Below are 22,132 nucleotides of genomic sequence, written 5' to 3'. Positions count from 1 at the left end.
CCAACAAAGGCAACGTGCATGGAAGAGTGCCTGGAACAGAGTGAACCCTATATTAGTGTTCGCAATTGTTATTACCTTGCTTTTTATCTCCTCCTGTTTAGCTCTTCCTGCAAGCTTCCTTATGGACCTAGGCCATGATCAGCATCTTCATCATCCCCATTTTACAGATGAGAACGCTGAGGGACAAGAGAGTAAGAAACTTGGGCAAGGGGCTAGGTTTCACCATGACTGTTTGACTGTGGCCCTCCAGAGCTAGTAAGGGCAGAAGCCTGTGCAAGCTGGTAAGAGGCTGGGCAGGTTGGCCTGTTTTACCCTGGGCTGTAGGACTTGAGCTTTCATGGATGTCTGCACGGGAGAAAGAGGTGTTCCAGTTGGAAGAAGCAGCTTGTTCAGCCACAGGAAGCAGCCTGGGGCTTCTGGGAAAGGTACTAGCTCTGGGTGGTGTTGGGAGTGGGAAGAAGTCGGGAGAAATGGAGGCAGGGCTGGCACCAAGAGCTCTGGAGGGAATGTCAAAGATGGAGAGTTGTGTTGAAGTTTTGGTTCTGCATCCACAGAGAGATGGAGAATGACTAGAACACAGGTCCCCTAACTTCCGGTCCTTGGGTCTTGCCCATGGACCCTGGTCTAGCTCTTCGAAATAGTAGATAATTGGGATCTGTGTCTGGAGTTGGTTGGGTGAGATAGTTCTGGGGTCAAACCCCTCTAATCCAGGCTACAAACTCAACGCCTCCATTCTCCGGCTGCATGGCCTTGGGTAAGGTCCACAACCTGTGTCTGTCTCGGCTTCCTCTCCCATAAATGGAGGTGAGGAACCTCCCTCAGAGGATGTGGTGAGGACTGACTGAGATGAGGCATGAAAAGCATGGAGCACTCTGCCCGCCTGAGTAAACAAAATACTCACCATTGCTGACACTGACAACCATCTCCTGGGTGGGGTGGATGAGGAGAAAAATAGAACAGCTGCAAATGATTATTATTGGGATGTGGCACAATAAAGGAAGGAAGGAAGGGAGGAGGGAAGGAGGGGAGGGAGGGGGGAGGAAAAAAGGAAAGGAAAGAAGTAAGGAAGGAGGGAGGGAGATAGAAAGGAAGAAAAGAGGGAGGGAGGGAAGGACGGAGGGAGGGAGGAAGGAAGGAAGGAAAGAGGGAGAAAGGAGGGAGGGAGAAAGCAGGGAGGGAAAAAGGAGGGAGGGAGGGAGAAATGAGGGAGGGAGAGAGAAAGGAGGGAGGGAGGGAGGAAGGAAGGAAGAAAGGAATGAGAGAGAAAGAGAGGGAGGCAGGAAGGGAGGGAGGAAAGAAAGAAAGGAAAGGAAGGAAGGAGGGGGAAGGGAGGGAGGGAAGGAAGGAAGGAAAAAGGAAGGAAGAAGGAAGGAAGGAAGGGAGGATGGCTGAGAGGTTTTCACAGATGAATGACTTTCAGTGGTAAAACCAGGAAAGTCCTAGGCAAACAGAGATGTTAGTCACTCTAAGGGAAGGTCTAAAGCAGTACAGTTTAATTCTTCAAGCGCAAAATCAGTCAAAAGAAAAACAAGGAAATCGGTTCAAGCTACAGCACAACGAACTGAGGTTAGCTCTCATACAGGACTTCCTGGCTACTGACCAACAGGCACGGGTAGACATGCCCTTTAGCAACTGGGAAGAAAGCTCAGAGTCCGGGAGGCAACTAGGAGAAATGGCAAAGCGTCTTTCTGGGAATGGAAGGTCCGTGTTGGCTGCTGGTCGCCCTCTGTACGGGGTCAGCTTGGGCTCCACTCTCCTGTGACCCGTTGTTCTCACCAGAGCCAGCAATACATTTCCAAATGCCAGACATCAGAGGCTCAGGGAAGATGCTCAGCCCGATTCCCACTGGGCAGTTGAGGGGCGGGCATATGCTTGGTGGCATGTGGTAGAAAGATTCATGATAGCCATCCGGGCTGCAGACACCAGGCCTTAACTTCCAATTCCAAGAGCCCTGCGGTGCACACTTCTTACCTGCCGCCTGGCACTGCAGCCGGTCTCAGGCCAGGCAGATTTACAGCATATTATCAGCAAATGAATGGCACAGCTGGTCTTTGTGCTTCAGAGGAAAGGAAAAGACACCGGGGCCTATCATGGGGAGGGGGGAGGGGGGAGGGATTGCATTGGGAGTTATACCTGATGTAAATGACGAGTTGATGGGTGCTGACGAGTTGATGGGTGCAGCACACCAACATGGCACAAGTATACATATGTAACAAACCTGCACGTTATGCACATGTACCCTAGAACTTAAAGTATAATAATAATAATAAATAAATTAAAAAAAAAAAAAAGAAAGGAGGACAGTTCAGAACAAAAGGAGGCTGCAGGATCCGAATGATTCTGAATCCCTTTCTAACCTTCTGTGTAGACAGGCTGGAGCTACAGGGTGGGTGAGGATAAGAAGAACCCTGCAGCCATTGTCTACAGAAGGCACTGAAGTCTACAGGGGTGGGTGAGAGCAATGCAGCAAACCAGGGCGTTTCCATAACAAAGGGGAACACACTGGCCTCCCCACTCCAGCAGAAAGGGCTGGGAGGAGAGAACAGCGTCTCAACTCTGCAGCTCAAACACACTTCCTCATCTGTTGGAGCTCGGTGGTCCAACATGTCCCTGACGCGTGGCCTCCTGAGGACCACAAGGGGGTAAATGAGGTGACTTTAGGATACGGACTGTCCGTATCACAGCCTCTTCTCTAATTCCAGGCAGCAGGACAGGGCCATCAAAAGTACAAGTTTTATTTTTCTCCAACTGGCTATAATGAAAATGTTCAAATATTCAGAAAAGTTGTAAAAGTAACGCGATAAATAGCGCCTAGATTCAACGGCTAATATTTTGTTAGGAATACTCTATCATACCTATTTGATGGATGTGTGTGTATTTTTTCTGCACTATGTGAAGTTGCGGGCATCATGATTCATTACCCCTAAATACTTCTGTCTTCTAGGGAAAAGGCATTCTCCCTTCTACCACCACAACACCATTAGCACACCTAAGAAAATGAAAATTCTATATCATCTAATATCCACATTCAAATTTCCTCATTCGTCCCAAGAATGCGTTTTAACAGATTTTTAAAAATGCATTCTTGCGACACTTCAATCAAGATCCATGCATTATATATCTACTATGTCACCGCATGTAGCATCTTTTCATCTAGACCCACCACAACCGCCTCTACATTTTTATGACATTGATCTCATGTAGAGTCGTTGTCTTGCAGAATGGCCCACATTCTGGATTTGTCAAATCACTTTCCCGTGTTATTTGACATTTTTCTCTGTCTCGCATATCTTCTGTAAACCGGAATTTGAGCCTAAATGAGATCAAGGTTTGCTTCTAGGTAATTTCGTGAATTAGATTTATGCTTTACCTTTCCAGCAAGGAGGCTGTTTAGAGGGGGCGCTGCACTTCATGTGGCATTACATTACTACATTCAGAGGTAAATAACATAAGGGTGTCACACTATCAATGAAGAGAAGTGTGTCACTTGGTCAAGGCAGTGACAGCTGGTCACCTATTGTGAAGACACACTTTACCCTCCTTTACTTTACAAAGGCAGCCATGATTGAGGTTGGAACTAGACAAGATCTCTTTTCTCCACCAATCTTTCTCCAAATGGTTATAGCATCTATTGCTAACACCTGCCTGAAATAATTACTAAACTGCAAGTTTAAAAATGATACTTTTCCCCACTGATAGGCGTATATATTCACAAGAAAGGAAATCAGCGTATCAAAGAGATAGCCCCACTCCCATGTTGGCTGGAGCTGTTCACAACAGACAAGATTTGGAAGCAAACTAAGTGTCCATTAACAGATGAATGGATGAAGAATATGTGGTATGCATACACAGTGGAGTACTATGCAGCCATAAAAAAGAATGAGATCCTGTCATTTGCAACAACATGGATGGAACTGGAGGATATTATGTTAAGTGAAATACACTAGGCACAGAAAGACAGACTTTGCATATTTCCACTCATTTGTGGGCACTAAAAATTAAAACAATTGAACTCATGAAGATAGAGGAGAAGAATGGTTACCACAGGCTGGGAAGGGTAGTGGCAGGGCATGGGGATGGTAATAGGTATAAAAATATAGTTAAATAAAATGAGTATAATTATTTTAGGTATAAAAATATAGTTAAATAAAATGAGTAAGAGTTAGTATTTGATAGCACAACCGGGTGATTACAGTCAATGTAAATGTAATTTTTAATTACATTTAAAAATTAAAAAATAACCAAAAGGGTCTAATTGTAATGTTTGTAACATAGAGCAATGACAAATGCTTGAGGTGATGGATACCCCATTTACCCTGATGTGATTATTACACATTGTATGCCTGTATCAAAATATATTAGATACCCCATAAATATATACACTACTATGTACACACAAAAACTAAAAATTAAAAAATGATGCTTTTTCTGTCTTTCCTTCGTTTCTCGTTCTCTATTAGCTGGTATAAGAATTCTTGGCTGGGTGCCGTGGCTCATGCCTGTAATCCCAGCACTTTGGGAGGCTGAGGAGGGCAGATCATGAGGTCAGGAGTTCGTGACCAGCCTGGTCAACATAGTGAAACCCCATCTCTACTAAACATACAAAAAAAAAAGTGAGCTGGGCATGGTGACATGCACCTGTAATGCCAGCTACTTGGGAGGCTGAGGCAGGGGAATTGCTTGAACCAGGGAGGTGGAGGTTGCAGTGAGCCGATATTGAGCCACTGCACTCCAGCCTGGGTGATAGAGCGAGACTCCATCTCAACAACAACAACAACAAAAATTCTTAAATAAGTTCTTTCATTTTCTTTCCCTCTTCTCTCTAAAAGTCCCTATAGACTTATGAAATTTAGCCATTCAACATATAACAGCCAACTTCTGTCACTCCTCAAGCTAAAATTGTCCCAAATTTGGCTATTGCAAGCCCCATAAACCTGGATTTGGGGCTCTTTTGACACATTTCCAACATTTTTGACGCCTCTTTGCTTTCTGAAACAATTGGATGACCCAAACTCACTTCGTACATCTCTACCCCAGACCCCAGAGTAAATCATTTCTCCAAAGAATGAGGCTCCTTTCAGCAGGGGGTGACATTTTTAAACCAAAATCTGAGCTCCAGACATGATAAGCACAAATTCTGCTGCCAGATAACATGGGTTTAAATCTTAATTCAAATTGGGCATGGTGGCTCACGCCTGTAATCCCAGCACTTTGGGAGGCCAAGGCAAGCAGATCACCTGAGGTCAGGGAGTTCAAAACCATCCTGGCCAACATGGTGAAACCCCATCTCTACTAAAAATACAAAAATTGGCCGGGCGTGGTGGCAGGCAACTATAATCGTAGCTACTCAGGAGGCTGAGGCAGGAGAATCGCTTGAACCCATGAGGCAGAGGTTGCAGTGAGCTGAGATTGCACCACTGCACTCCAGCCTGGGCAACAGAGCAAGACTTTGTCTCAAAAGAAAAAAAAAAAATTCTAATTCAGCCACCTACTAGCTGTGTGGTCTCATATAAATCACCTCACAGTTCTGTATGTCAACTTTCTCATCTGTAGAATGGGGGTAGTAATAATAATATATTCCACTTTGTTACATTGTTGAAAGGATTAACGATGTTCCTCTTTGTAAAGCCATTCAAACAGTACTTGGCACCCAGTGAGTGCTATACAGATGTTTGCTAAATATATATGTGGCCTTACAATTTATGAAGACAGGGTGGAAAAGACCCTCGGGCATCCTGAGACAGAGAGAGAAAATTCTTTTTAAAGATTTTATTCAACTTGGATGAACATAAGTGAAAATATCATTATGTTTATTTTTACTCTCTTTCCTTCTATTAATGGCAAGTCATACTGACATGGCAACTGGTTTGACATGTAGAGTCTTGAATCAAAATTTCCTTCCTAATAATGAAAGTAAATTTTTATTCAAGTAAAATAGAGATGCACAACAAAGCTTCCTTTTAAAATAAGTGTATTTTTAAAAAATCAAATGAGACAATTTTTTAAAAAATGACTAATTCCTAATAGCTATGGAATGCAATATGTCAAAAATTAATGATGATGGAATGACAGCAATCAAGGTTTGGGCAATACTGTAATAAAGGTGCCTGGGAGAGAATCCTTATTCCTAGTGTTTGGAAAGACATTTCATTTTAAAAATTAAATTATTTTAATATGCTCTGGATGCATGTGTTATAAGGTCCACCACCATCTGAGTCCTTCAGGGCTGAAGACCCAATAGGAAAGCACAGGAGAGCTCCATGAGACAACAGAAATGAAGTTGAAAATTCACCTTAATCATATTCTCCCCACCCACCTTTCAGTGAGGAGATGTGGGTGGAGGAAGGGCTTAAATTTCCAGGAGGGCTGCTCCTGGGAGAAGATTGTAGAGTGCTGTGTGGGGTGCTATACATGCCCCCATATATATCTCTATATGCCTTGGTCATAAGTGCTTATTCCTTGGAGGAGGGAAATCTGCAAAAATAAATAGTGAAAAATTAAAAAATAAATGCTCATCTTAAACATAGCATCGGAAGCCATAGACCGTCTGCATTGCAGTTTCTCTATGCACAGAATGAGAACTCCCTTGCCATCCACAATCACCCATGACTTCTTTGTATTAAACCCTGGGCCCCAAAGAGCAGCAACTACAAAATGGGATTCATTGACAAGCAGTTCACAGAGGTCTAAAAACAAACTTAGATAAGAGCCGAGGGTAGGAAGGGGCAAGAATCAAGGTTGACCATGCTCAAGCAGAGAGATGCAAAGGAAAGCAAGGATGGAGTCTGTATGTGGGGTTTGCTCTAGTGACTGACATTCAGTTTTATGCTTTGACATCCAGTCAACTCATCAGCCCTTTCATGAGCATCTGTCACATGCCAAAACCCAGAGGAACTCAAAAGAAACATCCTACAGCATTACCTAATGATTCCACCCATTACATGTGCTCTTTTCACTGATAGCCCTGGCTGAAAACTGAGGTTTTAATCAGGTGGCAATTTCAGGGTCTTTAGAGAACCATCCTACGAGGAGTCACTGCAGGGTGACTATTTCTTGGAAATTGTAGATCATTAAAATGGGACTAGTGCCCCAGCCTAACCTCCCCCCTCCTCCCCTTATTCTTTCCTTCAGTCACTTATTCTCATGCAATTTCCGAAGATGGAAGTTCTCACACCGCCGTGAAAATGATCAGCTGGAACGGGACCCTCTCCAGAGTACATCTGAGGGTACAGTAGATGTAAAGTGGTAGTGTTTTCTCAACCAAAAATTGGGACATGCAATATGCCAAAAATAAGTGCCTGTGGGGACAGAGAGACAGGCTATTTTTAAGGTGGGACTCCCTCCGAAAATCCGGGGTGGAAGCTGATGACAATTGTCATGGGGTGTTCACGCTAGTGACTTTTGCACAAGTGCCATTTAGCGTCTGTCTCTTGCTTTTCTCACATACCCAAAGCATCTGCCAGCAGTTGTGTTTGCATGTGCTTTGCGATAGACAGGGAAGGGGGATGTGAGCCCAGCACTCTTTCCTGTATGTGGAATATAGAACTCCCAGGCATAAACAAGCCCCATGAAGACAGAATACAATAAGGAGGTTGGCAAATGCAGTGGGATGTCCTGATTTTTCTCTCCTCTGGATCCCTGCCCTGAAATATTCAGAAGAAAGCTTCTCAAGTCTGATGTCTTTATAGAGTAATACCTGGAGATGTTTTTTAATTTTACATTTTCTTAAAATGCCAAAATAATTAAGGATAATAGAGCCCCTGCTATGGAATAACAACCATACAATTAGTTGAAGCAAACTCCTGTCAATCTTATAAACAACCGGGGATATAAAATTAAGGACAGCCACAAGAGAACGAAAACTGTGAAGTCAGGATCTGAGGGTGCTGTTTCTGTAAGTGGGCATTCAATAAACATTAGTTCAGAAATTTATGAATAAATGAATTCTACCTAAGTTACAAATTAAGAGCCTGTATATTTTCTCTATGTCTTTTACATTAGATTTGTGAAGAACAGATCTGATTGATTCTGTCCAGACTATGGACTAATTCATCTTAGATCACATGACTCACCTCATCCATTTATCTGTGGCCACAAGGATAGATTTTACAGTAGAAATAGCACTACTTAGTAGATAGGATCAGGGATGGGTGGGGAACTTCCAAAGAAGGAAATATGGATAGAGCAGGCACCCCAAAACTTGATCTCAGCCTTCAGTTCTTTGCTAAGGGCGTGACAAGGATTATTCATTCACTGTGGCTAAGAGAATTATCATGGTCTGGTCTCCGTGATCTTCGGTGGTTCCCATATGGTCTTAGTGTATGTTGGAATGGTTATGTTTTGCTTCTGTTCTAAAGCCCTAAGTTTGCTTCTGAATTACCCATAATAGTGCAGATGCTTGCTTTCTTCCAATGCATTTCATTGCAGGATTTGAGCTCACTCTCTCACAACCCCTTCTCCTCCCCTTCTCACTTTCCCTTACCCATTCCCTCTTGCTTCCTCTCTTTGATTCTCCTCCCTCCCACCCACGTAATTTGCTGCTGCATCTCTGTCCTCTTTCACATGTAGAATTAATATTCTTCTGTGGAACTCAGGGAGGGCTGGTTATTGTGTTTGGGTGAGAAGAGCTAGTTATTCTTCTTTGAAATTTGAGCTACAAACAGGCTCCCTGTTGCATAAGGAAATGTAGCCATGATATTTTCTGTGTAACTATAATGCTATTACATATTCCCCCAGCCCTAGAAAATGCAATGAATGGACACTATGGTTGAATCACTCTTTTCCCAATGTTATGTGTCCTGCACTTATACATAGGACACCTAATATAAGGTTAGTTATCTATACACCATCTAGTCATGACAGTGAGAAATAGGTCTGAGGTCTCATGTTTACAACAGTATAACAAGTTAGTAAGGTAGTACTCTATCAAATGCTGTTGGATCCTCCTAAGAGCACATACAGAATGGTACTTCTTCACTCTCTTGATGTTAGACATGAGCATGTGACTTGGTTTCTCCAATGAACCATTGACAGAAATAGAACATATCACTTATAAGTGGAAATGTTAGCAGCCAATGTGTGATTTTTTTTTCCATCCACTTTTTACCTCTACCACACTGGCAACACTCCAGAGTAGACATTCCATAGGCCTGGGTCCTGGAGCTAGGAGAACCTTCAGTAACTCATGATAGACCTTCCTCTAAGCCACAGCAATATGGGGTTGTTTGTTACTGCAGCATAACTTAGCCTATCCTGACTGATATATATATATATACACACACACACAAAAAAATTTTTTTTCATGAATTTATATATCTGCCCATCCATCTGTTCAAATACATAGTGTGCATTTTCTATGCAAAAGGTGTTTGAATAAAAGAGAATTGATTTTAAGAAGTGATGTCAAATAGGACATGTGATATATTTATATATATATATGCCTACACATATATATACACACATGTATATGTATATACCTGTAATAGGATTGACTGTGGGTGAGGCACAGTGCTAAGTATTTTGAATGAATTAGTTTATGAGATTTTTTAAATTAAAATAAATTTTTGGAGACAGAGTCTCACTCTGTTGCCCAGGCTGGGCTGGAGTGAAGTGGCACAATCATGGTTCACTGAACCTTCCAGGCTCAAGTCGTCCTCCCACCCCAGCCTCTGAAGTAGTTGGGACCACAGGAAAGCACCACCATGCCTGACTATTTTCTTTTTTAAATGTTTTATAGAATCAGGGTCTAACTATGTCATCCCGTCTGGTCCCGAACTCCTGGGCTCAAGCAATCTTTCTCCCTTGGCCTCCCAAAGTGCTCGGATTCCAGGCATGAGTCACTCACCCAGCCTTAGCTTTTTTTTTTTTTGAATCATAAGAATCATTTTATAGTTTAGGAAAAGAAACAAAAAACTAAGAAAAAACAAAACCCAAGTCTCATAGAGTTTCTGTCTCTTACCCAGCATAGTATAGCTAACAAGTCATAGATTTGGATTTCAATCCATGTGTGTCCGCCTCCAAACTACTTAACCACTATGCTATATTGCCTCTTTCCAAACACTAAGATAGTTTTGTGTGTCTTCAGAAAACCATGAGAAAGCAAAGAAAAATAAAAACTCTGCCCTTTCAAATCCTTGCAGCCAGCCAGGCTCTCCGGATTTGGTTTGACAGGCTGTCTTCCCTTCAAAATGAAAAGAGAAGCACATGGACAGAAATAAAGGCCAGCTGTTCAGTGGAGCGAGATACCTGTGTGAACGCCAGCAGAGCCAGGCGATTATTTCAGGAGCTGCTGGAGTTGGTGGCTCTGTTCTCGCCTCCATCTACCCTGGATGCGTGAGCCAGGGCTGACATTACCCAAATAAGGGAGATTCTCCCCCAGATTGCATGTTTGTATACGGACTTAGGAAAATGTGAGAGATTCTGGTGAGAACATACTGATACCATCATTAATCAACACCAGGGAGAGAAAATGAAGGGATGAAAAAGGTAGGTTCTTGTATTAGAATAAGATCTGTGGGAACAGATTAGAAATATTGAGAAACCAGAGAATACTTTTGCAAACACTTTTCCATTCTTAAAGTTTCAAAAGTTAACCAATAAAGGCAGCCCCCAAAGCACTCATGTATTTATTCATTCATTTGAAAAATTGCTTTCTGAATGCTTGCTGTGTAGGTGACTGAGAAGTGAAGATAGAAACAACATTTTATGGAACAAACACTTATATAAAACCTACTATGTATCAGGCATGATTCCAAATGCTTTACATATGTTCATTCATTCCATACTCATTTAAAAAATTCCAGAGAGGTAGCTATGCATTATCTCCATTTTGCAGAAGAGGAAACTGAGGCACAGAGAGGTATCTGTTATCTTGCTCAAAATCATGCAACCTCGGGGAATTTTTTTTTTCTTTCTTTTTTTGAAATGGAGTCTTGCTCTGTCACCCAGGCTGGAGTACGGTGGCGCAATCTTGGCTCACTGCAACCTCCGCCTCCCGGTTCAAGCGATTCTCCTGCCTCAGCCTCCCAAGTAGCTGGGACTACAGGCGCGTGTCACCACGCCCGGCTAATTTTTTGTTTGTTTGTTTGTTTTGAGATGGGGTCTGGCTCTGTCGCCCAGGCTGGAGTGCAGTGGCCAGATGTCAGCTCACTGCAAGCTCCGCCTCCCGGGTTCACGCCATTCTCCTGCCTCAGCCTCCCGAGTAGCTGGGACTACAGGCGCCTGCCACCGCGCCCGGCTAGTTTTTTGTATTTTTTTTAGTAGAGACGGGGCTTCACCGTGTTAGCCAGGATGGTCTTGATCTCCTGACCTTGTGATCCGCCTGCCTTGCCCTCCCAAAGAACTGGGATTACAGGCGTGAACCACCGCGCCCGGCCAGCCTTTGGGATTTGATCGCTGATGGGTCTGGCTTCCACATTGTACTGATAGCATACTACCTCACAGGGTCTTGGTCTTCAAGCTGGCATGTCAGTAGAGAAGAGAGAAAGAAATCAGCATTTTCTGCAGTGTGAAGCCTGTTTTGATTGAGAGATCCGAGGAGAAAGAATTCAGTTCTACTTGGGGACTTTAGGGAGACCTTCACTGAGAAAGAGACCCTTGAATGCTTACATGCATTTGTTAGCCTGGTGGGCAAGTGGAGAAAAGGATCCCTTAGGTGGAAGGAGTGGTTTGAGCAAATGCAGAGGCAGGAGACAGCCTAGGCTCCTCAGGAAAGTGCTGAGGCATGGAATGTGCAAAGGAGGACAGCAGGAGATAAAGCACAAAATGGTACCGGGTCAGAGGAAGGAGGTGCGCCTCTTCCAACTAGGCACTGCAGGGGTTGAGCGTCTGCCTTCTGCAATGCGGATGCACCAATGGAAAAGCATCTGCTGCTTCGTAGCTCTCTCCCAGCTGTGCTGTTGGAAAGGTACCTGGCAGCTGAGCGCAGGGCTGGCTGGGAGGGTAGGTAGCAGAGTTATTAAGAGAGAGCCCTTTAAAATCAGGCAGCTCCGAGCTTGAATCTCAGCTCTCAGTTACCACCTAAGTGGTCTCAGGCAACTGACCAAACCTTCCAGAGCCTCGGCTGCCAAATGGGTTGCTGCAAGGGCTACATATGAAAAGTGGTTATTACTGGATTGGGATGTCGATGTTCCACTTAAAAGGATGTTACTACAGAGTAGGTGAAGGTAGACACATGGCACTACTGCCCTGTCATGAACAGGGTTGTTTCTCCCATCCCACAGTGAAAGGAATTTGTTTGCCCTGATTTATCCATGTTAACACAAGGGGCTTCCTGAAAGACCAAATACAAGGGGAAGTTGATATGCAGTCAGCAGTGCCAATCAAATTGGCTCATGTGGGAAACCAACTCATACTCAGCCTCACAATCAAGGGCTCTAATCCAGAGATGTTCAAACTTTAAAGTGGACACAAATCACTGTGATCTTGTTAAAAGGCAGATTCTGACTCAATAGGACTGGGGAGGAGCCTGGGATTCTGCATTTCCAACCAACTCCCCATGCTGCTATTCCATTGACCGCCATTGGCATGGTCTGGCCCCAATCCACAAGATCACGTTCATCATCCTAAGACCTAAATTATCGAACCCAAGAGTGAAAATGCAACCCAATGCCTCTCGTTAATTGGCTTATTATCTCATCCTTCCATTCAATATTTTCTGAGCACCTACTTTGTTCCAGGTCCTGAGATAATAAAGACATACATAACATAGGTCCTGTACTCAATCAGCTCGTCCACCCTGTGCACATGGAGAAAGAAAAGAGAAGGGGATTGGCCGTTTGGGGGGTGCTCACTTCATATACGACATCTCAGTGACTTCTCCCAACATTCTATGAAATTGCAACCATTCATTACACATTGGAGACTACGAAACTACAGCCTGCAGAGTAAGGATAGCTCAGGGCTGGGGCGCGGTGACTCATGCCTGTAATCCCAGCACTTTGGGAGGCCGAGGCGGGTGGAACACCTGAGGTCGGGAGTTCAAGACCAGCCTGGCCAACATGGCGAAACCCCATCTCTAAAATACAAAACTTAGCCAGGTGTGGTGGCGCACGCCTGGAATCCCAGCTACTCAGGAGGCTGAGGCAGGAGAATCGCTTGAACCCAGGAGGCGGAGGTTCCAGTGAGCCAAGCACTCCAGCGCGGGCAATAGCCATTTGTTGGCATTGGGATTTGAAGCCACATCTTTGGATTCCAAGATCACTACCTCGTTTATACTTAACAATAAGTTGTTGATTGTGTTCTCTTTTTATTTGCTTTGAGCTTGACTATGTCTCTTTAGGTTTAGAGAGTGAACTTTTTTCCCTCATAAATTTAATTGCTGACATAAAGAGGAAAAATCCTCATGCAATTGAACAAAAGGATGTTTACAACCTTCTTTGAGTCATAGAGCTGCTGGCACATGAAATTTATGACAGCTAGGAAAGGGGAAATAAAAAGAAGGGGAAGACCAAGACAGATGTAACTGTGGAAATGGCGTGGTAATATATGGGTTGACATTCTGACACTGTTACATTCAGTTGGGTAACTTTGTGGAGGCCATTTAACCAGCTAATGAAGATTTACTTAATAAATGCTCAAACTTGCCAGAGCTAGACTCCTTAAAACAACCCTATAAATTACAAAGATGGTGGCATGTGCAAGAGGCCTTGCACTTGTCTAAGGATGGAATGCAGTTGCCAGAGTTACAAAGGTCATTGTCTAGAAATCTTGTGGCCGTCCCTGGAGGGCTGAGGGACCTATCAAAGGAGTGACTCCACTGTTTGCACCCCATTCAGATAAATACATACAGATGTTCCTTGAACTTGATCAACTTGCTTCTCAGCATGAATGCAAAATTGATTGGACCCAATCAGAGCTCGTGCCAGTGAAGGCTGGCTGCATACAGAAATAAAATCAGCCACCTCCCATTTACTTAGAAGTCTCTGGCTTAAAATACATTGGAGGAAAATGTGCGCTTCACGTTAGAGCAAGAGCCAAATTGCACAGTGACAAAATTATTCCCATCATCATGACAGCCTCAGCCAATCGTTTCCTTTTTTAATGTGCTGAAAGGAGGCAAGTTGGCATCATTAAAAGTATTTTTTTCCCAAAAATACATCATGAAATATGGAGAAACTAGAAACAGAAGAAGGGGGCCCACGCGTAAATCTAATTCTGAGACCGGACTATGGAGATTGTCTGTTCTGGTTGCACTACTAAGGAAAGAGGTTGTATTTTTTGCCTCCCGCCTCTCTTGATGGCCTGAGGTTGATGTGGATGTAGATTTTTTTCCTTTAATTCAGCTCCCGTATTTCAAGCAGTTCCCCTTTCACTGAATGATTATCCCCAGTAACCTTTGGTCTTCACTCTTCCTTGATGAAAAACTGCAACTGTATCATGTCTTTTTGATGTGGTCTTTCTTAAGTACTTAGTCAAGGAGATCATTGATCCTGCACGCCTTCATTTCCTCTTCCCGAATGAGTCCAGTGTTCCCTTCACCATTCCTTCTGTCTTTCATTACCGAACGAAGTTCTAGAAGCCAAGCCAGGATGCTCTGATGTGAAAACTGCCTCAAAGGGAAAGGTTAACGTGAAGCCAGCGCTCAGCCAGCCTGTCTGAGAGATCCTTGTTCCTGAGCCATGAAGCGATGCTTCTTCATATCCATTTTTGTCTTTCAGCTTCTTTCTCTGGAGAAATTTTTTTTTCTCTAATTCAGCCCCAGCAAATTGTCGGGCTCCTAACTCAGTCTCAGAAATTCTGATTTCCAGATGTCTTATGCCCTTTAATATCTGTTTCGGATTACCACCCTCACCACTGAGAACTGAAAGCATGTGTTTCTTCTTCTGTGCTGAGTTGGATTTTGTTCTTTTTTCGAACCTCATCCTCGGAAATTAGACTTTGCTGTCTTTGGTTGTTTCTAGTACACGACTGAGATTTCCTTTCCAGCACAGTGACTTAATATCCCTTTCTGGAATATTACCTTTGGAGAAAAGGAGTAAATTCTTCAAGATTTTGAATATTCTATAAGACTATGTCCCCATTTTTACTTCAGAGGAAATCGGTCACCATTGATTTTAAGGATGAAAGTTGCACAGATGAAGAGGGAGCATATTATTCAAATCAAAGCCCAGTAATTCTGGGATGATCAAAGGTTTCATCTCACATGTCAAGTCAAATAAATCTGTAGTGTTGTCTCACACGCTGTGGTGAGAAAATTCTGAGGCTGGGTTCAGACTGGATGAGAAAATGTGGTGGAAAAGTTCAGTAATGTCTGCCATAGGTGATATGTTAGGACATCTAGTCACTGTTTAAAATGCTAACTCTTGCATAAGAAAATCCACAGCTTTTCTGATATACCTACCAGATATATTTTAAAGAAGTTTCAAGAAAAAGTCAAGATTTCCAGGGCAAACGATTAAGTGGTCTTTCCCTAAAGCAGACACTTGTGTCAAAAGGTTTTATTACACATGCCAACTCCGATTGATAAGTGATTGTCAGGATGGCGGGGTTAATCTCCATAATTGATTAGTAATGTCTACCACAGGTGAAGACATGGACGTGGTGCTACATGTACCCAGTATTTTCTCTCCTGGTTTAGCTCAATATGCCATTTATTCTGTCTTGGGAAAGTAATAAAGCAATGAAGTTTTTGAAGGCATCGCACAGAGTCAGGGCATGGGTTCGTCTCATATGTGTTAGAGGAGAAGCAGAAATAAATTGAATAAGGCAAAATATTAACAACCCTGCACCCAAGATTTAGAGCATATACTTTCTTCCATCCCATACGGAATATTTACAAACTCTGACCATATATTGGCCATAAAGCAAGTGTCAATAGCATTTAGGCCACTTTCTAAAACCATATAGGAAAATAAAAGTAAAACCCCTACTATGGTTTGAATGTTTGGGCCCCCTCTAAAGTTCACAGGTTGAAACATAATCCCCAATGTGATAATGTTGGGAGGGGAGGCCTTTAGGAGTCATGAGAGCAGAGCCCTGATGAGTGGATCAAAGCCGTAATAAAAGGCCAAGTTCAGCCCCCTTTGCCTCTGTGCTCTTCTGCCACGTGAGGAATAATATGTTCCCCCTCCAGAGAATGCAGGATTTCAGGTGTCATCCTGAGCAGAAAGACGAGACACAAAACTTGCCAGCATCTTGATCTTGGACTTCCCAGACTCCAGAACTGTGAGAAGTAAGTCTCTGTTCTTTATGAATTACACAGTCTCAGATATTCTGTGATGGCAGCACAAAATGAACTAAGACAACTCCTAAACAATTTGATAGCTATGTGAAAAATTCACTATATATTTGCAGTTTTAAAAACATGCTTCTGAATAATTCAGATACTATCTGACATAATTTATTTGTGCATTTTTTTTTTTGCCTTTCCTCATATGAATGCAAGCTTCATGAAGTTGAGGAGCTATGTTCATTGTACTACCCACAGCATATACATAGATCCAAACTTATTTGAGTAGGGTCATGGTGAATAAATGAATGAATGAATATCAACACTTAAGATATTCTATTTATGAAGTACTTGAAGGGAAATGTGTAATCTTAAGTACATATATTAGCCAGGAATAAAGATAGAATATGATTGAAACATTTACCTTGGGATATTAAAAAATAAACAGTAAACTGAAAAAAAGTAGAGTTTTCTAAATGTGCAGAGTTTAGTGGAACGTAAATAGCAGGAATAAGAAGAGAACAAAACAATTATCAGGGCCATTTGGTATTTTTTTGGCAAAATCTATAAATTTTCAAGAAACAAATAATCATATTTCTTATAAAACATTTTTAAAAGAATAGAAAAAGAAGAATGGTGGAGTTGATTTTATAATAAAATATAACCTTTATATCAAAGACAGGCAAGAAAAGTTATATCGATCTTATTTATAGATTTATGTGTAAAAGTTTTAAACAAAATATTAGTAAACAAAAATCTAGCAGCATGAATAGAAACAAACAGATAACCATAACCAAATAGAGTTTGTTCTAGGAATGTAAAGACAGTATAACATTAGAAAATCTATTAACGTAAGTTATTATGTACCAGATTCAAGCTGAAAAATAACCGTCTTCATATAGGCAGAAAAAAACATTCAGTAAAATTTCACATTCATTCATGTGTTAAAAGAAAAATGTTAGCAACTAGGAATAGTAGGAGAAATTCTTAACATTTGAAGCAAATTTGCACTTGATATGACTGTCTATATATGAAAATCAAGACTATCTAGGGCAAACTATCATGTTTTTTTAAAAAACATTCTGAATACAAAGTCAAATAAAATTAGCATATTTGAACACTTTCAACAATAAGTTAGAAGACATCATTTTAATGTCTTATTCATAATAGCAAACAGAAAACAAGCTTCTATAGGATAAATGTATTGAAAGACCTGTCATTATGGGGACAAATATAACATTTAACTAAAGGATAAAAGTGAAGATCATTTGGAGAGGAACACCAGGTTCATGGAAAAAAGCACCATAATAAAGATGGAAATGTTCCAGATTGATCTATACAACCAATGATTCAATCAAAACTCAAGCAGATCATTTTTCATAACACTTGACAAGCAGACCCGAAAATTCACAAAGACATGTTGAAGCCAAGAATAGCCAAAACAATTTTGAATAAGAAGAAAAAGATGAAACACCCGTAAGATGTTAAGACTGGTTATACAACTTAAATAAAAGAGTGTGGATCTGGTGTTGGGAGGGACTATTAGAACAATGTTAAAAATATCTGTGAAAACAATCCAGAATAAAGATGATGTTTGCAGTAAACGAAACTGAATATACAAAAAATTCCTAAAGTCAGTAAGAAAAAAGACAAAACGGAGTAGAAAAATGGGCAAAGGTTGTGAATAGCAATTCATACCTGAAAGAACACAAATCTTTCATAAACATTTTGAAAAGGTGCTTAGGGAAATGCAGTTTTTAAAATCATCTCATAGCCATTGAATTATCAAAGTTTCTTCATAAGGATGTGGAAAATTCACATTTTGATACAGCTGGCGGGAGTAAAAATTTATGCAATCATTTTGTAAAGGGATGTGGAGTTACCTGCTTTGTTACATTGGTTCTGAGACATGCCTCCTCCACCTCCACACGTACTGACCCCCTGCCACATTTTAACATTGCCTGAATCCAAATCCATCTTACAATTGCTGCTTTCTTAATATTTTAAACAACATTTTGGGTGCAACTTACATTAGATGGCCTCTTGGTTTCATAAAATATGTAGTAAATTTGAAGATGTTCACCCTTTTGGATCTAGCAGTTTGATTCCTAGATGCATTTCTAGAAAAATTCACATCTACACACAAAGATATATACAATGCTATTCATTGTCAAATTTGTTTTTCTTTTAAAAGTTTTGCTCTAAGAAGCTAAAAAATTGGTTTCTTTCATGCTTATTTCAGTAAGAATACTGTTGCCTACACACAGAGAAAAATGTATTACCTCCCATAAGAGGTCGAGAAGAGTTGTTTAATTTCCTGACTCAATAATGATCTCAAGATCTCAGATTTATTCTATTTCTCTGCTTTGCCACCGTTGGCTTTTTGATTCATTTATTTATACTTGCTCACTTCCTGATCACAACTTCCCTACCTTAACAAGTGCAGGAGCTTCAAATGATCTCATTATTCCTACTATTATTTTAATTTTGAAATAATTGTAGGTTCCCAGGAAGTTGCAAAGATAGTACAAAGAGGTCTTATATACCAATTACCCAGTTTCTCTCAATGACTGCAACTTCCACAACTTCGAAACAATGTCAGAACCAGGAAACTGACATTGGTACAATGTGCATGTATATAATTTTATATCATTTGATCATATGTTCAGATTCATGAAACCTCCACCACGATTATTTAAAATCAAGATGGGGAACTATTCGCACACCACAGAGATTTCTCTCACGGCATCCCTGTACAGTCTCAGTCATCTCCCTAATTCCAAACATCCCCTACTTTCTGGAATTTTTGTTTTCCATCTCTAACATTACGTTTGACGGCAACACATAGCAACTTACTTTGCAAAGCAGCAAAAAATAAGATGGATGGATGGATAAATGGATAAAAGGATGGAGATATGTGGAGTAATGAGGCACATATAGCAAAATGTTAAAGAATCTGGGTGGAGGGTGTATGGTTGTTCAATGCACAATGCTTTACATTTGTCTGTATACTTGCAAATTTTCATCAATATAATATGGAAACAAAATTGATCTAAATGTCCACCAGGAGGGAAATGAATAAGTAAATTGTAGTATATACTATAAGTCTACTATATGTCTATAACAGACAATTCTATAGCATTTAAGAAGAAGGAACTAGATCTTCATGTGCCAATATGGCTAAATATCAAAAACAGTATACTGAGTAATGAAATGGTACGTTTCAGAATAATGTAGATGATGCAATTGAAGCGAACACCTACAAAATATCAGAAAGGTAACCACCTCTTTGAAGTTTTTTTACCGGTTTTCATAACTGATTATACAATAACATCATGTGTGACACCTGGATATTGTCGAGAACATGGGTGCATGCTATATTCTTTTCACTTTTCGTATTTGAAATGCATTACTATTGAAGAAAATTTAAATTAAAAAAGAAACGCCACACAGGTCTGCATACGGTGGAAGACACTGGCTCAAATTTGGACTTCAGAGAAGTGTGAGTCACCTTCTACACATTCCTTTTATAGTCGCTCAAATTATGGGACACATTTGCCAATTACTTTACTTTAAAGAACAAGGTACTTCGGGGAGAAAACACATTATTCTGAAATGACCTCAATCAATGCTAGCTTTGGATGTTTATAGAGGTCCCATGACAGAATCAGTAAACAAGGAAGCAGGTAAATTTAACATGCATTTAGTAATTATTCCTGGGAGTACGGCCTTACCACTGCAAGTGTTGGTTATCATTATAAATAAAACCTGTAAAGCTACTTGAAAACGAAGCAGACTAAGAGCTTGTATTTTGTAGTCAACAAGCAGATATACACAGAACAGATGTTTTTTTTAAAGAAGCTGTTCATCATATGAAAAAAAGCTCATCATCACTGGTCATTAGAGAAATGCAAATCAAAACCACAATGAGATACCACCTCATGCCAGTTAGAATGGCAATCATTAAAAAGTCAGGAAACAACAGATGCTGGAGAGGATGTGGAGAAATAGCAACGCTTTTACACAGTTGGTGGGAGTGTAAATTAGTTCAACCATTGTGGACAACAGTGTGGCAATTCCTCAAGGATCTAGAACCTGTAATACCATTTGCCCCAGCAATCCCATTACTGGGTATACACCCAAAGGATTGTAAATCATTCTACTATAAAGACACATGCACCCATATGTTTATTGCAGCACTGTTCACAATAGCAAAGACTTGGAACCAACCCAAATGGCCATCAATGATAGACTGGATAAAGAAAATGTGGCATATATACACCATGGAATACTATGCAGCCATAAAAAAGGATGAGTTCATGTCCTTTGCATGGACATGGATGAAGCTGGAAACCATCATTCTCAGCAAACTAACGCAGGAACAGAAAACCAAACACCGCATGTTCTCACCCGTAAGTGGAAGTTGAACAATGAGAACATATGGACACAGGGAGGGGAACATCACATACCAGGGCCTGTCGGGGGGTGCGGAAAGGGAGGAGGGACAGCATTAGGAGAAATATCTAATGTACATGACGGTTGGATGGGTGCAGCAAACCACCATGGCATTTGTATGCCTATATAACAAACTTGCACGTTCTGCACATATATCCCAGAACTTAAAGTATAATAATTTTATATATAAAAAAAGCTGTTCATGCTTTTCTTATCACAAAAGTTAAGATAGTATTGCCTCCAGGGAAAATAATGAGTTTTGATCTTTTGAGGACCTGGAAATATGCTATTTCTTTTTCTGGGTGGTTAGGACAGTTGTGTTTGCTTTATAATAATCCATTGAGCCATTCACATGTTTTGTGGATATCTTTGTATTTTGTTATTATTATTATTAGTAATAGTAGTATTGAGACAGAGTCTCACTCTGTTGCCTAGGCTGGAGTGCAGCGGCGTGATCTCAACTCACTGAAACCTCCACCTCTTGGGTTCAAGCAATTCTCGTGCCTCAGCCTCCAAGTAGCTTGGACTACAGGTGTGCACCACCATGCGCAGCTAATTTTTTGTATTTTTAGTAGAGACAGGGTTTCATCATGTTGGCCAGGCTGGTCTTGAACTCGTGACCTCAAGTGATCTGCCTGCCTCGGCCTCCCCAAAGTGTTGGGATTATAGGTGTGAGCCACCGTGCCCAGCTATTTTGTTATGTTTTACAATAAAACAAAAGGTGTCCTAAAGTTGTGCAAATTAGTACCTGCAGGTTGGAATACAATTTCTAGTGAACTCAAAAATTGCTAGATCTCAAGTACTTTGGATGAAAGTGAAATTAGCATCCTTAGGAAAATTGTGGGAGGAATCGTACCAATGTCAGTTTCCTGGTTTTGAGTCAGGAAAATGACTCAAAAATGTCCCCTGTTATGCCAGAGAAAATCACATAGAAAATGCATGGAAAAATTTGAATGATTTACTGAAATGTAATAAAAGAAGCCTTATATATAAATTATAATTCTGTATATAATTTACATGTATGTGTAACTAAACAACAAACTTACTATGATCACTAGATATGAAGAAATGTTATCAATGTCTCACAACTGTAAAAATGTACTTTGGCTAAAAATTTTTAAAGGGTGAAGAATCTTCTTGTTGAGAAAATGATGATCACCATGCATTTGAGGCCACCTTATTTGTAGGCATAGACAGTTTTTCACAATTATGATAGCTAACATAGGACTTTTCTCTTTTAGATTGTGTATTGCAAATACTTGTTTTAAAAAAGTCGTATCTTGAAAGATCTTTACAAATCATCCACGTTTTTCCTTTTCTCTCATGTAGAGCAAGGAAAGGAGGGAAGAGTTTGATCTTCCTGAAGGAAAGATTGTCCCCCTAAAAACTTGGATATAAAGAAAAATAATAGAGTTGTCAGAAAGATTTCACTCTCCCCATAGTCCTGATAGATATTTGTCAACTCTTGTCAGAATGGCTTGTCATTCTAACACTTTGCTCTTCCCTCAA

The sequence above is a fragment of the Macaca nemestrina genome, chromosome 18 (assembly GCF_043159975.1).
Source record: "Macaca nemestrina isolate mMacNem1 chromosome 18, mMacNem.hap1, whole genome shotgun sequence".
In the NCBI taxonomy this organism is placed as follows: domain Eukaryota; kingdom Metazoa; phylum Chordata; class Mammalia; order Primates; family Cercopithecidae; genus Macaca; species Macaca nemestrina.
Note: the sequence above shows the minus strand (reverse complement) of the source record.